This window comes from Ambystoma mexicanum, chromosome 7p (assembly GCF_040938575.1).
Source record: "Ambystoma mexicanum isolate Mex_15411 chromosome 7p, UKY_AmexF1_1, whole genome shotgun sequence".
NCBI lineage: Eukaryota > Metazoa > Chordata > Amphibia > Caudata > Ambystomatidae > Ambystoma > Ambystoma mexicanum.
This window is the reverse complement of record NC_090939.1, coordinates 176,555,286-176,563,143: the sequence shown is the minus strand read 5'-3', so window position 1 is coordinate 176,563,143 and position 7,858 is coordinate 176,555,286.

The following is a 7,858-nucleotide window of genomic DNA, read 5'->3' as shown; positions in this document are numbered from 1 at the left end:
AAAAAACATGCTATACATTGATCCTGTGCAGTGGTGCTGCGCTCTGTGCTCCCAAAACACGCTAAACAATCCTACAGCCCACGTGAATTGCTGTGAGGACATCTGTTGGCTGTCAGTGTAACTGCAGCCTTTTAGAGACAGCAAGAAAGCGATACCATGGAGATGCAAGGTTGCAGAAACAGAGGAAAGCACAGGGGCAACGTAAATAAAATGATGTCCCAATAAAAAATCAGCTGCCGGTGAACGGAAGCATGCAGGGATCAATTACTCAGCCAGTATGTAATTGGTTGTTAATATAGATTGTAAACATGTATGGTTGCGTAGCCAATCAGTAAACACGGCTTCATCAGGTTCTCACTGCAAATGCACAATATTTTCAAAACCAGCCAAAGAAGGCATGCTTTAGAAAAAAGCCTTGTGATCTCTTCTTTTACACCAAATAATGACCTCAGTACAAGAACTGAGGTCTACAAAAATTGTGTTTAAAGCCTGCTAGCAATGCCACACAAAGTGCATTAGACTGCCGGCATAAAAATGAACTTGGCACAAACTCTAGATACAACAGCAGGGGGGAAAAATCCAGCGATACTCTCTTAGGACATTACAAACATAAGGTGTTTACATGCTAATAAATACGTAGCTATTTTTATAGACTATATAGGTCAACCAACGAGGTTTAAATGTATTAATTTCACAAAACGTAAAATGTCTGTCATTAATTGTTTGATAGATTGTGAGTATGCAGATCTTGAATGGATTGTGGGTAGGAGGATATCCTTTGGCATATCAATGGCTCCGTTCTTCCTATAGAGGTCTAGTAAATAACTAGATGGCTCAAAACAACGCCAGCCCTGGACTCCATACTGGCGAATAAATAGCCATGCAGTCGGTCACTTTCAAAGGCAGCCAGAAGCGCCTGCAACCAAAAAATGCTCTACCCTGCGCCGTCACAAATTCTAATAGTCAGGGGATATTTGACAGCAAGTTGCATGAAAAGTGAGGTACAACATAGTTATTATTTATTTATTTATTACATTTGTTACACGCCCAGACCTTTGGGTATCACGGTGAGGTTACAGACAGTTCATTAAAATAAAATTCAGTGGGGATCATTTGCAGAAAAATTACAATCAGAAAAGTCACAGCCGGTTATTTACATACAATGAAAAATAGAAACGTCAAGGAGTATTTACAGGTGCTGAGGTGGTGGCATTAATCGTATTGCTTGAACAGCCAAGTTTTGAGTGATTTTTTGAAGCCCAGGAGTGATTCCTCTTTTTTAATGCTAAGTGGGAGGGAGTTCCAATATTTTGGAGCTAGGCATTGGAAGCTGCTGCCCCCGCTCTAGATTTTCTGAATCGAGGTGTGGCGGGAAGTAACAGGTTGTTAGATCTTAGAGATCTGGTGACTTCTTTTTTGGCAAGAACTTTGTTTAGGTAGGATGGACCTTTTTTTTGGTTGCATTTAAATGTGATGCATAGTGTTTTGAAGATGATTCTGGCTGCTATAGGCAGCTAATGGTGATCTCTTCTGGTTTTAGAGATGTAATCTGATTTTCTGATTCCTAGGGCCGCCCGTAGGGCTTTATTTTGTATCGATTGGAGTTTTTTTAGATTGGTGCTGGAAGTGCCTAGCAGAAGGAGATTACAATAGTCTAATCTGGACAGTATCAGGGCTCTGGCCAATTTGATGCAGTTAGAAGGGGAGAGGAATTGCCTGCTAAGGGCGATTAGTTTAGCTGTGTAGGCGGTGGACGAAGAGAGGTTACTGATGTGTTTGGTCATCGTGAGATTAGCATCCAAGTAAACTCCTAGTGTTATGACTTGCCTCAGAACTGGAATCGTGGAGCCGTCAATGTTGATGGAGGCGTAGTCAGGGTGTAGGGCTCCTATTTTAGATTTAGACCCCACGATGAGAATCTCTGTCTTCTCATTGTTGAGGCAAAGGCTATTTAGTGCCATCCAGTTTTGGATAATGGAGTAGATTTTATTGATTGTTTCTGTGTCTTCGAGATAGTTCCCTGAGAGTGCAATGAGGATCTGAGTGTCATCCACAAAATTCGTGTAGATGACACCCATATCATCTAGGGTAGAGAAAAGTAGTTTGGTGTAGGCGTTATAGAGGGTGGGGGCTAGGCAAGATCCTTGCGGTACTCCAATAGGAACTGCAATAGGGTCAGCGGCTTCTTTACCTATAGCGACTCTAGAGGTTCGTTGATCTAGGAACAATTTGATCCACATGGTGGCGTTGGTGGAGAAGTTGAAATCTTTAGCTAGGGTGGAACAGAGTTTGTCGTGGTCAACAAGGTTGAACGCTGCAGACAGGTCTAGTAGAAGGAGTATGCAGAGTTGACCTGAATCCCTGATCGAGTCCATCTGGATTTTAAGGTCTAGTAGGGCGGTTTTGGTGCTGTGGTTGGGCCTGAAACCAGATTGTCTGGACCCTAGGAGTTGATTTTGTTCCAGATGTGATTGGACTTGATTGTACGCTATTTTGTCCAGAATTTTCAGAAGGAAGGGGACTGTTGTTATTGGACAGTAATTGGTGGGTATTGTGAGATCTAGAGTGTTTTTTATTAGTAGGGCAGTGATCCAGGCCTCTTTAATGTTAGCTGGGACCTGATTGGTGTTGAAGGATGCATTAACAATATTGGTAATTATAATTGATAATTATAATTTATGATGCTGTAAAGCTGTACGATTCGTGAAGATTCAAAAATAGGAATTGGCTTAATAATGATATCAAAGGAACTTAAATCACATGACCTCAAAACCACACACAAGCTTTTCAAATTCAGTGGACTCAAACCTATCCCCGGGTAAAAAATAATAATGGTATCAACACAATTAGGTTGAGTATCATTATTGGTTCTTAAGAACCGAGTGGTTCCCACTTTCTTCGAGAATTCTCCTAATCCTGCAGACCCACAGCCACCCAAGGAACAGCCATCCGATTGGCCAATTCGACCTCTAATGCCAATGGTTCATCCGAGCTGGGAGGCGGAGCCGGCTGTGCCCAAAGCCCGAACCACAAGGCCACTGTCCCTCTGAGGGGCTTTCCGCGATGTTCCCGGAATGCCATGTTTACAGAGCCGGACATCGAGTCTTTGTCTGGAGGTCTCTCCGAAGCCCATTTAAAGGTCGCACACTATGACCTGCATGCCCATTGGGACAAGACGATGACGCTGAAAGGTAAGGCTCATCCCATGGCTACGACTACTAGAGTCACGCCGGATAAGCTGGCATGCCCCACAGTCCCAACATCTAGATTTGTCATCAACCTATCAGTTGCCCGTTGCATCCTGCTACATTACCCTACACCCTCCCCCAGCCCCCGCTCAAGCCCACTCATAACAGAGTGCTGGAACTCAAACCAGGATTGCAGCAGACTCTCTGGTACACCCCCGAATCAATCCACACATACCATGCACAGGGCCGTACCGAGCAGTCAATGGTCTAGAGAAATTCAGACGCAAGCCCGATGGAGGGAATCCCGTCTACAGCCAAATGTCATATCAAAAATATACTACAGCATTTTACCTTCAGACTTGTGTCCCTCCTAGCTCTGAACGGAACCTCAATTTGCACAGCAGAATGCGTGCTGACCGCTTCACCCCGACCTTCCTTTCTCCTATACATGCCTTTAACTCCCATATGAGCCCACCTCAACAGTCTCTCTCCCAGCCAGAATTGGACTCTGTCCATCCTCGTCTCTACAGGCACATGTCCCCACCCTGGATTCGGCGATCACATATGATTGGTCCCATCAAAGCCATCTCCATGCCGACCAGAAACGTACCCTGCAACACAGCTCGTCATCCTTATGTGCTCTCGGAACGGTCTTCCACCTCTAGAACCCACATGCCTTGTTAACAACAGGAAAGCCGCCACCAGCCTGCTTTCGATCAAACTTCCACCTGGACTTGCCAGGGCTGCACTACGCCATGTTAATACAGACTCCATCGTGTATGCAACATCTACCCCTAACGCCACCAAACCCGAAGGAGCCACCACCACCATGTGTGAACCACCCAAGCCATGGCCATTGTCTACTGTCCTTGTCCCTCACATGGTACCTGCTCTACACATGAACTACCCAGCCACCATGTATACTAACGCTATCGCTAACTCTGTCGATGAGACCACGGAACCTGGTCCGCATATCACAACCACTGCCACTGAGGCTGCTCCCTCTAACGTTTGTGAAAACACTACTTTTGTGGACTTATGCCCAACTGCTGCCACAAATGCGAACATGTGCCGATCTACTGCATCTCACAGTGATTTAGGCCTTACTGCTGCCTCAAATCCTGATATGTGCCCTTCTACTGCTGCCTATGTTGATCTATGCCCCATTGCTGCCTCAAACGCTGAACGTCCATCTGTCAACACCACTAACAGTTCACCAACCTCTATGTACTCTGATGCCAGCCCAACTAACGTAGGAACTGCCCCCCCATGCAGCCTTGTCACCAGGGGTGCCCCCCTCGAAGAAAATGACTGCACCCTCCAACAATTAGTTTATAGGGGGAATCATGGTTATTTAGTTAGAATAAGTGCAACACTTATGAAGAGATTGCAGCTATCCAATACAAATGTATTATTGAAAAATTGCATTTAAAGCCTGATACCACTACCACACGAATGTGGATATAAATACATACACACTATACTGCTAAAAGTGTGGTGATAAATAATTTGCACCCACTGGTATTGAAAACAAGTGCCAAGGCTGACATGTGTTTCAGTCACAGAGTTTTTCAGGCTGTGCTTGCTTGAAATCAGTGCGTATATAATAATGATTCTGACAGCTGAGAGGGTACAGAGCAGGTACAACATGAATGTGAATGCATCCTTATTTTTCCTAAATCATCTTTGCAAAATATATTTGCATTGAGGCTCGTTATAAAGATGCTGCATTGGCATTAACTACATGTGTTGTAGTTCATTTTGTCATTGGCATTGACTATATGTGTTGTAGTTCATCTGGAGTAGTGCACTTGCCTTGATGGCCAACACGGCTAAAGATGAGGAAGAGGAGGAAGAACCACGCTGCTCTGTGTAGCAGTTCAGGTGAAGATAGCGGCAAGCCACCCAGCGGAACAACCCAGGTGAAGGCAGTGGCCCACCCTCTGCATCTCGTGAGACATATGCAGATAAGGAGGGACAGAAGCCCAACAAGGCTGTGGGCGTGGCAGTGAAGATGGCAATGTCCCCGTCATCATGGGTATGCTGCCCAAACTAAGAGAGCTGCCATGTTAACGGGGACGCCAATCAGTCATGCTGGGTGGGCCCTCAAGCCAACGGGGCCCACCAAAAATATATAAACTGTGCTGTAGGCGTGGCAGTGATGTTCGGTGCCCCCCCAACCAACGGGGCCCTCCAAGAATATACAAACAATGGCACAGGTGCAGCGTTGAATGTGGGTGGGCACCAAGCCAACAGGCTGCACCCTGAAGAAAACAAAGGGCTGCGTAACGCACTCACATAGGGGGCCCCCCAGGACTATATACAAGCCCGAGCAGTGCAGGGAATGCACATTGCCCCACAAGGTGGACTGGGCCACCATGAAGAAAGAAGAGGGCCTTGGGCCCTATTTGTCATCAAGAGAACGGCCCCAGTCATATAAGCAACCAGTCAGCCAGCAAAGTCAACATCCAGCCAGCGTTGCCTTCAGCCTACAGCAAGCACAGGGCCAGCGCTTCCAGAGACAGACCTCAAGGTACTGTGCAGCGGTGACTGACTTCAGCAGTCACCCCATTGTGACATTGGGCCTCATTACAAGTTAGGCGGTAGAACTTGTGAATTTTTCCAGCCCCTGCAATGGGGAAATACAGGGTGATTAGAACCCTGGCGGACCCTGTATTTCCCCATTGCCAGGGGCCGGAAACCTTTTACTCCCCATAGGGCTCAATGGGAATGGGGAGGCCGGGAGCACCAGCACTATTCAGAATCGTGCCAGTGTTACCGGCAGTGTCTGCTTGCGGGTGCCGTTATGCCCTGCAGGTCTGACCTGGCGGGTGAAAAGGCACCCGCAAGCAGAACTCGTAGTTTGCCGGTCCGGTAACTACGGTACCAGCAAGCTTACCCGTACCTTAGTTACCGGACCGGCAAACTTGTAATGAGGCCCATTGTGTTTTATGCTGTATATATGTTGTAAGTCAATTTATATGTACGTGTATATATTTATTTAAGTACTGTTATTGAAGGTTATTGTTCAGTAGGGGTAAGGCGTATGGGGTATGTCAGTAGGGTTACAAGTTAAGTATGGGTAGGACAATATATAAAGGTGACCATAATTTGAAATGGGGGCAGAAGGTAGGTACTCTGGCGTGAAATAGTGGGATATTGTGGCGGCCTTCCTGGGGCCATGTGGCAAGATGGGGCCACCATCTGGTGTCACACTCCATGTGGGTGGTACCTGAGTTTAGAAGGGGGTCTGTTCTGCCAGACTCACCCAGAGGGTCCATGAGACCCCTCATAGGAAGGGTGAGCTAATGTAGTGGGTCACCAGTCAGTTGGAGCTCATGCCAGGGGACTCCTAGGACAAAGCTATTCATGGTTTTATTAAATAAAGAAGGGGTCCTTGTTGGGATCCCTATACAATTCTCTCTAGGGTCTGTGTCCATTAGTGATCTAAGAACTCAGGGTGTAGCCCATCTCCTTGTACAGCAATTCTATTTTGAGGTGCAGCGCCCCTCCCTAGCTAGGTGGGCGGGAGTGGTGATATACATGGAGAGTGCCACTGGTTCGGATGAGAAGTGCCTGGCCTAGCTTCAACCAGGGCCTGGAAATGGGAGCTAACCAAGTGACAGCAGGGGAGGTAGAGGGTAGGAATCCATATTTATAGTGGGAGAAATCATTATTTGAACATGTTTTGAATGAATACATTTTTCTTCGAGTGTTGGCCACACATGCCTTGAAATTCTGTACAACACCATGTTCACCTGGCACAGTAAAATATTGTTTAATCTGTATGTTGTCTTGCTCTAGAAGGTAAAGTTAAACTATGTCAATAAGGGGATGTCTACAGAAGGGGAATAAACTGGAGAAATAGGTGCCAGTGTCATCCCATGCATGAATGACACCTAGCCCAGGAGAGTACGTTGGAGGCCCGTCCTCTACGCTTTTGGCTTGGTGAAAATGTAATAGTATTGTCATATTAGAAGAACAAAAAAGAAGAGCTTGTCACACATGAAAGACACTGGGCCTCATTACGAGGTTGGCGCTAGCCGTGCCTCTATGGCAGACACGGGTACCGCCAACCTTGCTACCGGCACCGCCACCCGTGAATGGGCAATTACCGGCCCATTACGAGTTGAATGGGCCGGTAATTGCTCATTCACGGGTGGCGGTATTACCGGGATCCTCATCCCCATTCTGCCCCATAGGGCAGAGTCGGGATGAGGAGCATGGATGCACCGGCACCATTAACAACGGTGCCGCTGCATCTGTGGGTTTTCCTCACGGGTACGGGTATGGCCGCCAGACCTGGCAGGCTGTCAGGCACCCGCAAGGAAAACTTGTAGTTTGGCGGTATGGTATGAACGGTACCGTACCGCCACCATTCTAACCGTACTGCCAAACTTGTAATGAAGCCCATTCTCATAGATTGCTCTGAACAAGGCAGAACAACAGGGAAACACATAGCTTTGATCTATGTTATTCAGGTGATGACTAAAATGTATGAAGCAAAATCTTCATGGTTGTCCTGTATTGTAGAGCTGGGTTGATGTCCATGTGATTTCTTGTGAGGACATCTATATGTTATATTGGTACTGCACAGTTTTCTCTCTGTTATCAGTGTTTTATCTCAAAGTATGTAGTTGTACTGATAGCCAACAGATGTCCCCACAAGT